Source organism: Orcinus orca, chromosome 5 (genome assembly GCF_937001465.1).
Source record: "Orcinus orca chromosome 5, mOrcOrc1.1, whole genome shotgun sequence".
In the NCBI taxonomy this organism is placed as follows: domain Eukaryota; kingdom Metazoa; phylum Chordata; class Mammalia; order Artiodactyla; family Delphinidae; genus Orcinus; species Orcinus orca.
In genome coordinates, this window is record NC_064563.1 from 141,489,545 (window position 1) to 141,500,799 (window position 11,255).

An 11,255-nucleotide genomic window follows, 5' to 3' on the forward strand; every position below is an offset into this window, starting at 1 on the left:
TTGGCTGTGAGGGGGCGGAGCTTAGGAGGGGTGGGGTTTAGGCAGTGGGTGGGGCCTATGCTTAGGACTCACAGGGCTGGAAAAGGCCCGGGGGGGTGGGGGCTGGGTCTTAGGCTCAACCCTACAGAAGAGACCCAGGTGTGCCTCTGGTCTCTGAGGGTGGGAGGACCCGGCCTGGGAGCCCACCAGGCTTCCCAGGCTCAAGTGGGCGAGGCATATGCCCTCTGCTCCTCTCCCACTCCTCTGGTCCTGGAGGGCCCCTCCCACCTGCCTCTTCTCTTCTCTGCCAGCCTCCTTCCTATGCCCCCAGGACCAACATGGCCCAGAGTGGGCCTCTGAGGGTGTAGGACCTGGCTCAAGAGCTGGGAAGGCTTCCCACACTGACTGAGCAGGGGAAATGCTAGGCTCGCTACCCCCTGATCCAAGCTCCCGAGGGTCCCTTCAGGCATGGGGACCCCTCCCCCCACCCAGCCACCCCTCAGGGGCGCTGGTCCTGTCTGACTTCCACTTCTCCTCCCCTCTCAGTCCCCCCACTTCCTACCCGATTGCTTGGGGGTTCCTCCCATCTCCTTGGGCATCAAGGTCCCCCACCAGCATCCAGCAGGTGCCCTAGTTGTGGGGAGACCCAAACTCCACGTCTTCCCACACCACCATCTTGACTCCGCCCCTTGCAAGCAGAGGTCTTGAATGTGTGGTTTTCCTCGCCTCTGGTGCTCTGCTATTTATCATAAAAAGAACATGGGGAATAGACCAGAAGCCACACTGCAGCCTAGATCCACCAAAGTGCAATCAACCTGCCACAACCTCTAAAGGTCGACAAGGTACAGAGTGCTGGGGTTGTGTGTTAGGCAATGGTATTGCAGCGATAGGACCTCGATGACAGATTGACGTCATAATGGAGTAATTATAGCTCAGGCATACAAAAAGGAGTCAGCGGCCATGAGGATCTGGTCTCAGACACGTCCTTGCACCCCTGGGAACTTGGACTTTCTGTGAACTGTACCAAACTCAAGGACACCATCAGTCATTTTTAAAACAACACCTGCCAACTGCAACCTTGTGGTCTCAAGGCTGTTCTCCCTTATAACTATGTAACCACCTTGGACCCCAACCAATCCTTCCTGCCAGCTCCCATTATAATTCTTGATAAACAACTCATGTAACTAACAATGGCCTTGCAGTTTTTTGCCTTTACAAGCTCTCTCCATTTTGTGGTCCTGTGGAACACAGTTCAGGTGCCCCTGGAATCCGTGTCTCCTGGCTGCAATCCTAAGAAACCCCAAAGAAATACCTCTTTATTTCAATCAGATCCCCGTTTCTGAAATTTTGGTTAACAAACAATACTTCCAATTTCTAGTTTCGTCCTTGTATGGTTTACTTTCCCCCAACTTCTCCATCACGCCTGTCTTTGTGCCTTTGGGGATAGAGCTAGAAGCCCTGCTTGAATGTCTACTTTTTGGTAGATACAGGTCCATCAAGCAGGGGACTTCTGGAGTTTCAAGCCTTCATTTTGAGAACTGAGCTGAGTATCTCTGATTCTCTATCATTGTGTCCATATTTAATTTGTTGTTCTTTACATTTGGAGTATAATGTAAGGAAACTTTACACGATTCACTAAATTTTCTTTAAAAATTAACACATATTTTTTATCACATTTTATGGAATCAGAATTTCCAGGTTCCTCCTCCTTATTAAATCAATGGCTGAAATAAACATTTTAAATGGGATTTTAAAAAGTTAAAAATTAAACAAGACTTAAAATAAGGGTATTATTATTACTGAAATGAAGCAAAATTCACATTACATAAAATCAACCACTTTAAAGAAGGGTGTTAGTCTTCTTTTTCTTTAAGCCCCCTCCTTTCATGAACAGAACCCTTTGTTTCCCTCCCCATTCTTAGCCACAAGATTTGAAGAGGTTGAAACCCATCCCCAGCTCCAGGAAAGGATCCCTAAGTCAATCAGGGAATCCCAAGCCTCTGGCCATCAATAACTAGTTCAAGGAAGGACACAGAAACTAGTCAGAGGCAAGGAGATGCAAAGAGGTCTTCCTGGGGCTGGTGGGCTTGGAGACAGTCTCTCCTCGTTCTGTAAATCCACTAGGAGAGACCCTCTCTCTTCCACTGGATGGAACAGTATGAGGTAAGGATTAGAATTACAGCAACTGCATTTTTTCAAAAACGTTCTAATTTTTTTTTCTTTTTACCTTTTCATCCACTAGTTTTTTTACGGTACGCGGGCCTCTCACTGTTGCGGCCTCTCCCGTTGCGGAGCACAGGCTCCGGACGCGCAGGCTCAGTGGCCATGGCTCACGGGCCCAGCCATTACGCGGCATGTGGGATCTTCCCGGACCAGGGCATGAACCCGCGTCCCCTGCATTGGCCGGCGGTCTCTCAACCACTGTGCCACCAGGGAAGCCCCATCCACTAGTCTTAATCTACTCTAGTAAGTGGCCAGCCAGCTACTTCTTTCATCTTAAATGTTATGGTAAAGTGTAATTCAGGCTATGCCAGAGTCAGAAGGGGAAGGAGGAGGAAGGAGCCCAGAGCAGTTAGAGAGAAAGGGGGTGGGGCTGAGGCAGAAGACTGGAAAAGAGAGGAGCTCCTGCATCCTGACTGCCCTTCTGCTCCTGGCCTGGGTTCCCTGGCTGGGGTGGGTCTAATAAGGACTCGTGTGTGTGTGTGTGTGTGTGTGTGTGGCGGGGAGGGTGGGGGCACGAATGCTCCCCAACATCCATCAGTTCAATCAGTTTCTAATTGCACGTGCAGCAGGTTCTGCACCCTTGGATTCAACCAACCGCAGATCAAAAGTATTTGGAAAAAAATTCCAGAAAGTTACAAAAAGTAAAACTTGAATTTGCCACACACCGGCAACTATTTACATTGCATTTATACTGTATTTACAACGATTTACATCGCGTTTACGTTGTACTCAGTTTTACAAGTAATCTAGAGCCGATTTAAAGTATATGGGAGGATATGTGTAGGTTACGTGCAAATACCATGCCGTTTTGTTTTGTATGAGACTTGAACATCCTCGGGTTTTGGTATCCTGGGGGTGGGGTGTTGTCCTAGAACCAATCCCCCTTGGACCCTGAGCGACAACTGTAATCTTGGAAGTAGTGGAGGAAAAATGGAACTAACAAGCAATGAGGGGTTATTCATTTCTCATTTCTGCTTTTTTGACTTTGCATCTTCAGGTGGGAGGTGAAGATGCTGGAAGTCACTGACTTTGACCCGTCTTACACTTCATACCTTCTGCTCAGGCTTGGGGCATTTTCCTCACTTGTGAGATGAGTCTGTTTGACTAAGGTGGGTTATAATCCTCCTCTCTCACATCACAGTGCGCCCGGGCTTGCTGCGGGTCTGATTTCTACTTTGGTCCACACACGTGAATCTATGGCTGTGGTCTGGGGACTCCTGGGGGTCCCCAAGATACTGCAGAGGGCCTGCAAGGTCAGAACTATTTTTCATGATGATCCTACCACATTAGCTTTTGTTCATTCTCATGAATGTAATGTGGGGTTTTCCAGAGGTCACATGATGTGTGATATCCCAACAGATTGAACGCAGAAGCGGACATGAGATTCCAGCTGACATTTAAGAGATTTGCAAAAATTTAAAAGAATGCCACTCTTGCAGTGTTTTTCTTTTATGAAAATATAATTATTTTTCATAAAATGTTATTTCCATGAACATGTAATGGGCTTAATGTTTTAAAAATCTCTTAGTTCTAATGTGGTGAATATTGACAGCTATTCTCCACATCAGCAAAAGCTCTTTGGGGTCCTTAAAGGGAGGAGCTAAACCCAAAAGCCAGAGGACCGCTGCTCTAGGGTCAGAGTATGTACACTTCCTCACTACACATTCTGTGCTCAGCCTTGTGGGAATAAAAAGAGAAGGTTGCAGACGGGGCCCCTGGGCATTTTGCCTCTTCTCTAGACAAGGGTCTGAGCCGGTCTGCCCTGTGGGATTGCCCATCGTGGGTCTGCTCTCGTAGGCACTGAGCCTTTCCTGTGCTGCGCCTTCCAGACCACCTGCCTCCCACTCCGGCCCCAGAAGCATCCTGAGAACCTCAGGAGGTGTCATTTGCACTGAGAGACTGAATATAGCATGGAGAGACCACGTAGATATAAATAGAACCTCTGCAGCTACGGGCCCAAAACGCCCAGGACTTGGTCAGTGACTGCCAGCTTCCCTAAATTTTGCCCTGACTTCCAGCTCAGGACCAGCCAGAGAAAGCTAAACTTGCGCTTTTCTTAACCAACCACATAGGATGCCCACTTCTAGTCAGCTGCTTCCAGCTTCCCTGTGCCAGCAGCCTCCCATCAGGGCCCCCCTGAAGCCTCCCCTCTCGTTCACGCTAAAGCTTTCCCACTTCCTGCTTTGCTTGCCTTTGAGTCTCTGCCAGAGGCAAATGTTATGGGTTGAGTTGTGTCCCCGAGAAATTCACTTTTTTTTTTTTTTTTTTTTTGCCTTGCCGCATGGCTTGCGGGATCTTAGTTCCCCGACCAGGGATTGAACCCCGGGCCCTCGACGATGAAAGTGCTAAGTCCTAACCACTGGACCGCCAGGGAACTCCCAGAAATTCGTATGCTGTAGTCCTGATGCTCAGCAGCTCAGAATGTGACCTTATTTGGAGATAGGATCATTGCAGATGCAATTAGTTAAGATGACGTCACACTGGAACAGGGTGGGCCCCTAACGCAATACGACTGGTGTCCTTAGAAAACAAAGACGTTTGGAAATGGATCTGCATAGAGATCTGCACCGAGACCCGGGGACGCATTTACTAGTCAGGGAACACCAAAGGTTGCCAGCAAGCCACAGGAAGCCAGGAGAGACGCTTGGGGACTTTCTCCCTAACACCTTCAGAGGGAGCTCGGCTCTTCTGATTCCATGCTCTCAGACTTGGCCTCCAGAACCGTGAGAGAACGCATTTCTGCTGTTTCAGACCCTCAGTGGTGGGTGCCTTGTTACAGGAGCCTTAGCATACCAGTACAGCTCCCTTGCTATAGCAAGCCGGGAAGAAATGAGAGCCTTTGCCTGCTGTCACTGGGTGGTCTTCATCTATTTCCACAGCACCACATCCCTGCTGGGAAGGACAGGTCTTCAGATGGAGTTAGCAGGACCCCAGGCAGCCAGGCTTTCAAAGGGTCGAAGGCTGCTAGAAGCTGTTTCTCAGGCTGGGGGTACTGGGCCTTGGCACAGCCCGGGGGATGACCTGAGACGATCCCATAGGCTCCAGACTGACCATCAGTATTTCTGTTCCATCACCTCTGTGGTTTGTTACCAAAGAGCTTCCCATGAGACAGTGAGAGGCCTGGGCCTTGGCTCAGGGCGGTGGTAGGCTAGCTGCCCAGCTGGCTGCACCCCGACCCCAGGCCCCGGGTGCTCACAAGACAGCTGGAGCCCTGGAATTCCATGCTGCTGTTTTACTCCCATTTTGTAAAGCATTTGGGCTCATTCAAAGGTGTCCGTTTGGCCTTCCATGTGCGTGGGGAACAAGGGCCTCTTGCCTCACATGGCATGCAGAGGCCGACTGGAAACAAGTTATTTTGAGACCAGCACAGTCTGTACGGATAACAGTAATAGTATTTTATTGCTGAAGTCGTGTGAGAAATGTTGGGCTTTGGGGGAGAAGAATGCAGATGAGTTTAAAAATAGAAGGCTGTAATTAGCCAAGCACGGATTCGTTCTGGAAGATATCGATTACTACGGCAACCACACATCCCACTTTCTCCAGGACAGCCTTCGTTCTGTGGAACTTGATTCTTTTCAGTTAAGGTGATCCGTTAAATGTCTAAATGCAACTTACTGTTATGGAGTTGTACGACTGTTACACACACATGAATTCACAAATCCAAACAAACACTCGGTGTGTCATCCCTCAATTTCTTTCTTTCTTTTTTTTTTTTTGTTATGGAAATATAGGCATTGTAGCTGTGGTCCTTTCCTATAGGTTAAGAACTAGTTACGGAGATAAGAATCCAGGAGGGCGTGTGTCAGACGGGGGCTGCTGATAAGGTGTGAAGTGGGGAGTTAGGCTTAAACTTCTTGGTTGGAGAGCTGGACATTTTTTATTGGACGTAAATCCAAGAGGCCAGTTTTCAAGTCTTTGCTCTGTTCTGAAAGTTGTGTCTCATGGAATTCCAGAGTGGTTCTGCAGGGGACATGCGTGTGAGCTGCTCTGGGTGTGGATTATCATGGCACGTATGCTGTGCTTACCCGTGAAGTGACGGGTGTGCGATGAATGGGATTTGCACGAATGCGCCCCTGCAAAGCCCAGAGCCCAGAGCTTGGGGCTAAAGAGACCAGAGCCCCTCGGGTGGCAGCAGCATGGGTGGGGTCACTCTATGGAGAGAGCGTAGGAAACCATCTTTCCATTTCCTGCCTCGGTTCTCAGAGGAGGTGATGGCTGTGTTGTCCGGTGGTTGGAGGGGGATACAGGGCAGCAGGAGTCCAGGAGGCGAGGACACTGGGGGTGGCGGGTGGGAGGCACCCACTCACCGCTGGTGGATGGTCATCTTAGCACCAGAAACCTCCATTTTGGAAACTTGCATTTTGTTGCTATTTGTATTTTCAATAGGATTCCCCTTAGTTTTCTGCCGTCTTAGTTATATTAACATTCTTTTGCAAATATCAGCTAATTTTGGTTATCCTCAGGGAGTAAGAGGAAAGAGACTTTGATCTAGGACTGGAATTTTGATGGGCATCATGGAAATCAGAGTTAACAAAAACAGCAACACTCCAAGGGGAAAGTTAATCGTGGAGGGAAGAGCCTGGGAGCCCTGGAGATGAGCTGAAAAACACACTTTGTCTATGCGGGATCCCTCTCCAGCACTTCTCTGCTCGAATTTTTTTTTTTAAATCAACTCATTTTTACTTTTTTTTTTAAAAAATAATTAATTAATTAATTTTTGGCTGTGTTGGGTCTTCGTTTCTGTGCGAGGGCTTTCTCTAGTTGCCACGAGCAGGGGCCACTCTTCATCGCGGTGCGTGGGCCTCTCATTGTCGCGGCCTCTCTGGTTGCAGAGCACAGGCTCCAGACGCGCGCAGGCTCAGTAGCTGTGGCACACGGGCCTAGTTGCTCCGCGGCATGGGGGATCTTCCCAGACCAGGGCTCGAACCCGTGTCCCCTGCGTTAGCAGGCAGATTCTCAACCACTGTGCCACCAGGGAAGCCCCTGCTCGAATTTTTGAGGGGTTTGCGCTTTGGTTTTAAAAGGAAGCTGTTCTGTGTTCTGACTGTGTGCCGCCCTAGGAGATGGCATCTCAGAAAACTCGCCTCCAACACTACCTTTGGTTTGTAAAACAGTAAAACCATTTCTCAACGTGTGCTTTGTGGACCAACAGCACGGGAACCTCCTGGGGGCCTGTAACTGGCAGAATTGCAGCTTCCTCTTCAGACTGAACGTCTGAATCTGAATCTCTCTCTGGGCCTGGGGATCTGCATTTTCAGCACACACCAAAGTTTAGGAACCTCTGCTGCAAAATCTCAGCAAATCCAGCTGATTTCTGAACCTAGCCTAACCTCCGCAGCCCCTTAAAGGGGAGGATGCTTTCAGAGCGCCGAGGCCACGTGCCCCAATTCCTTCCGCCTAAGTGCCGTGGGCACGTGTGCGCCTTTGTAAGGCTAAGGCCCAGCCGAAAGAGAACAACAGGCGGACATGCCCTGGGTGGGACTCAGAAGATGTGCCGTTTCCAAAGAGAGCGACACTAAACCCCGCTGATGACTCTGTGTGTCTAGCCGTGTGCCTTATACAGACCACGGAGGCCCCGGGAAGGATCTACGGGGGGACAGACCGAGCGGCGCTCCTGAAGGCGCCTTGTCCACAGTGTCACCATGTGTCTGCGTCTGTCTTTTTTTTTTTTTTTTTTTTTGCAGTATGCCGGCCTCTCACTGCTGTGGCCTCTCCCGTTGTGGAGCACAGGCTCCGGACGCGCAGGCTCAGCGGCCATGGCTCACGGGCCCAGCTGCTCCGCGGCATGTGGGATCTTCCCGGACCGGGGCACGAACCTTCATCCCCTGCATCAGCAGGCGGACTCTCAACCACTGCGCCACCAGGGAAGCCCCTGCGTCTGTCTTTGGAGAGCTCTCAGCCCGGTGTGTTGAACAGCTGATACATGCTTGTAGCAAGCAGAGCTGAACAGCTGATACATGCTTGTAGCAAGCAGAGCTGGGCAGCCGAGCCATCTGCAAATGGGAGCAAACATCTGGAATGGCTTCTTGTGGCAGTGGGACCGTCGCCGGTCTTACCGATAGAGGCAGAGGAGAAACCACAGAACCTCGTTAGGTCCTGCAGGAGATCCGGCAGCAGTGCCAGGATACGTAAGTCGAGGTCAGTCCCACCCCCCCGCCACTCCGTCTTCCCAGATGTCACCTTCTTAGTCATATCTTGACTCCTCCCTCTGAAAGGACACACCCTCTCTTCCCTCCCGTTGCTTTACGTTCCCTCAAAGCGTTCCTCCACACCCACCCCATAAACGCATGTGCTCAGCATCACTCCCTCACTGGACGGTGGGCCCCGAGGGCAGGCTCCCAGGCTGTCCTGGTCATCACAGGATCCCCGGTGCCTAGAGTGCCCCTGGTGCGTGGAGGTGCTGGAACAGTGTTTGTTGAATGAATCAATGGTAGACAAGGTGCTCAGAGGAAGAGCCGTGGGCTCCTTCTCGCCCCTCTGAGTGATACCTGCCCACCTCAGCAGGAAATCTCCAAGTCAACGTTGCGAATGAAGCCGAGCGGTGCGAGTGTCTGGCAAAGCTGGCTGGACACGGCAGGGGTGTAAATATGCAGCTGTGGATTGTACACTCTTAGGCCTCACCCTTGGGCTGAATCCCATCCACGTGGAGCCCCAGGTGGTCTTGACAGTGTCCCCCAACACACACACGGCACTCACCTGCCCCTCGTACCTGCCGTTCATCAGAAGTCTCCAATTCTTTAAGGCCAGCTCGAGGCCGGCCCTCCAGGCAGCACGTCAGGTCCTTCTGACGTCACCAACCCATCCTGATCTCTGCTGACTCCCAGTGCCCATGGCCTTGGGGCCGTGCCGCCCGGGGCGGCTCTGCCTGGCTCTGGGTCTTGTGAGGTGAGAAGCAAGTGGGATTGATGGACCCCTGGGTGCAGGGTCTGGGCATCTTTTATCATTTAAAAGATTTTATTTACTTATTTTCTTTATTTTTTTGGCTGCATCGGGTCTTAGTTTGCGGCTCGTGGGCTCTCTCGTTGAAGTGCTTGAGCTCAGTAGCTGTGGCACGCGGGCTTACTTGCCCCGCGGCATGTGGGATCTTTGTTCCCCAACCAGGGATCGAACCCTCGTCCCCTGCATTGGAAGGTGGATTCTTTGCCACTTGACCACCAGGGAAGTCCCTGGGCATCTTTTAAAACCCCTCAGACCACCTTGTAGGTGGGGGGCCCCACAGAGGCTCACATGGAGCCCCTGTTGGTTGTTTAATTGTTCAGCCTCCATCCCTGGAGGAACCACAGTCCGTTTTCTCCCATCTTCCTCTCTTTAAGTGACTAGGATGTGAGGGACCCCTTGTTGAGCTCAAGAAATGTTTATCAAACAGATGCACGTAGTTGAAGAATTATCTAGAACAGAAAGGCACAGACGGTCAGGGCTGTCCCTCGAGCCACTCCTTTCCCCCCATAGCCATGCTTCCCAGAAAACCGTTTCACCCGTTGAGCTGTTGCTTCTGGGCATTACCTCCTGTGTTAATTTCCTGTGGTTGCTTTAAAAACTACTGCAAACTTAGTGGCGGCAACACAAATCTGTTATCTTACAGTTCTGGAGGTCAGAAGTCTGCAACGAGTCTCACTGGGCGAACATCAAGGTGTCAGCTGGGCTGTGTTCCTCCTGGAGAGGCTGGGGGAGAACCTGTTTCCTCACCTTTTCCAGCCTCGGGAGCCCATCCACAGTCCTTGGAATGTGGCCCTTCCTCCGACCTCACAGCCATAGTCACATCACTCTGACCTCTGCTTCCATGGTCTCACCTCATTCTTGATCCTCTCGCCTCCCTCGTCCATCTTTTAAGAACCCTTGTGGTTACACTGGGCCCACTGGGATGATCCGGGATCATCTCCCCATCTCAAGGTGGTAAATTTCGTCACATCAGCAAAGTCCCTTTTATCACATAAGGCACCGTAGTCACAGGTTCCAGGATCTGGACGTCTTTGGGGACCATTACTCTGCTGATCCCGTCCATATGTGCTGATACTGTCATTTCCTGACACCCATCTTTTCCGCATTATCTGTTGATTTCTTATTACTAGACTGGAGGATTTCACTCTTAACATCTTTATTCACCTCCTCCCCTTACACTCTCAGTGTGTTATTATGACATTGTAACAATTGTTCCCTGCTGAGCCAACTCATATACTGTGATTTCATTTCCTTTCTTGTAGAGCATTTTCTCCCCTGGACTTCTACTTGCTTTGATCTCTGCCCTACAATTTAGTATGGTCATATTCCCGTGCTTCTCCCGGAACGCTCCCTGTGAGAGCCTTCTGACCTCAGGTCCCATAGGGTTTCTGGGCACCGCACAGCATGGTGGTTGGGTTTTAAGCATGTACATTCTGAGAGAGAGACAGAGAGACACACACACACAGAGAAGGAGGAGAGAGGTGGGAAGAGAGGTGGTGAGAGAGGTGGGGGAGATGATGTGTCGGGGGGGATGGTGGAGAGAGAACACTGCTGCGTTCTAGTCCTCACATTCTATTCCCAAAGACCCTCTGAGTTTCAAGGTGGGCAGGGGATAGACACCATCTCCTAAAGGCAGTATGCTACCTCCTGGAAGGATATTGGAGACCAGAAATATTATATTGACAATTTTGGAAAATATTAACCTACCATACAGTGTAACACAGTTGTTGTTTTCTTTTTTTTCTCAAACAAGAAATTTGTTCTTTAAGAGAGACTGGGGCCAGTCGAATAAAAAGTATTTTTTACTCCACTCCACTTGCTTTGCACTGTACACCCGAAATACAGCTTCTATTTCCTTGTGTGCACAAACCACATTGTCATGAGCTTTTAAGAGAACTTTCTCTCATGCTATTTGCATCTCCTTTTTTTTTCATTTTATATAATAATTTTTCTTTGCTCACTGTTAGAAAAATTGCTTTTAAAATAAGTAATCATTTTCTTTCAAAGGATATATCCAGAGACAGTTGTACTTCCTAAAAGTCCTTCAGTAATTTGTTTTATCTGAGAAAATATAAGGTGTTTTGACAGACAGATTTTTTTGGGGGGGAGGATTT

The 11,255-nt window shown here is 49.9% G+C and overlaps 1 long non-coding RNA gene across 1 annotated transcript; it reads left to right on the forward strand.

The window, feature by feature from the left end:
- Window positions 1-8,151: 8,151 nt before the first annotated feature.
- Window positions 8,152-10,951, forward strand: LOC125964557 (uncharacterized). Its single transcript, XR_007477685.1, has 2 exons — window positions 8,152-8,340; window positions 9,785-10,951. It is a non-coding gene; the product is annotated as an uncharacterized LOC125964557 (long non-coding RNA).
- Window positions 10,952-11,255: the final 304 nt, after the last annotated feature.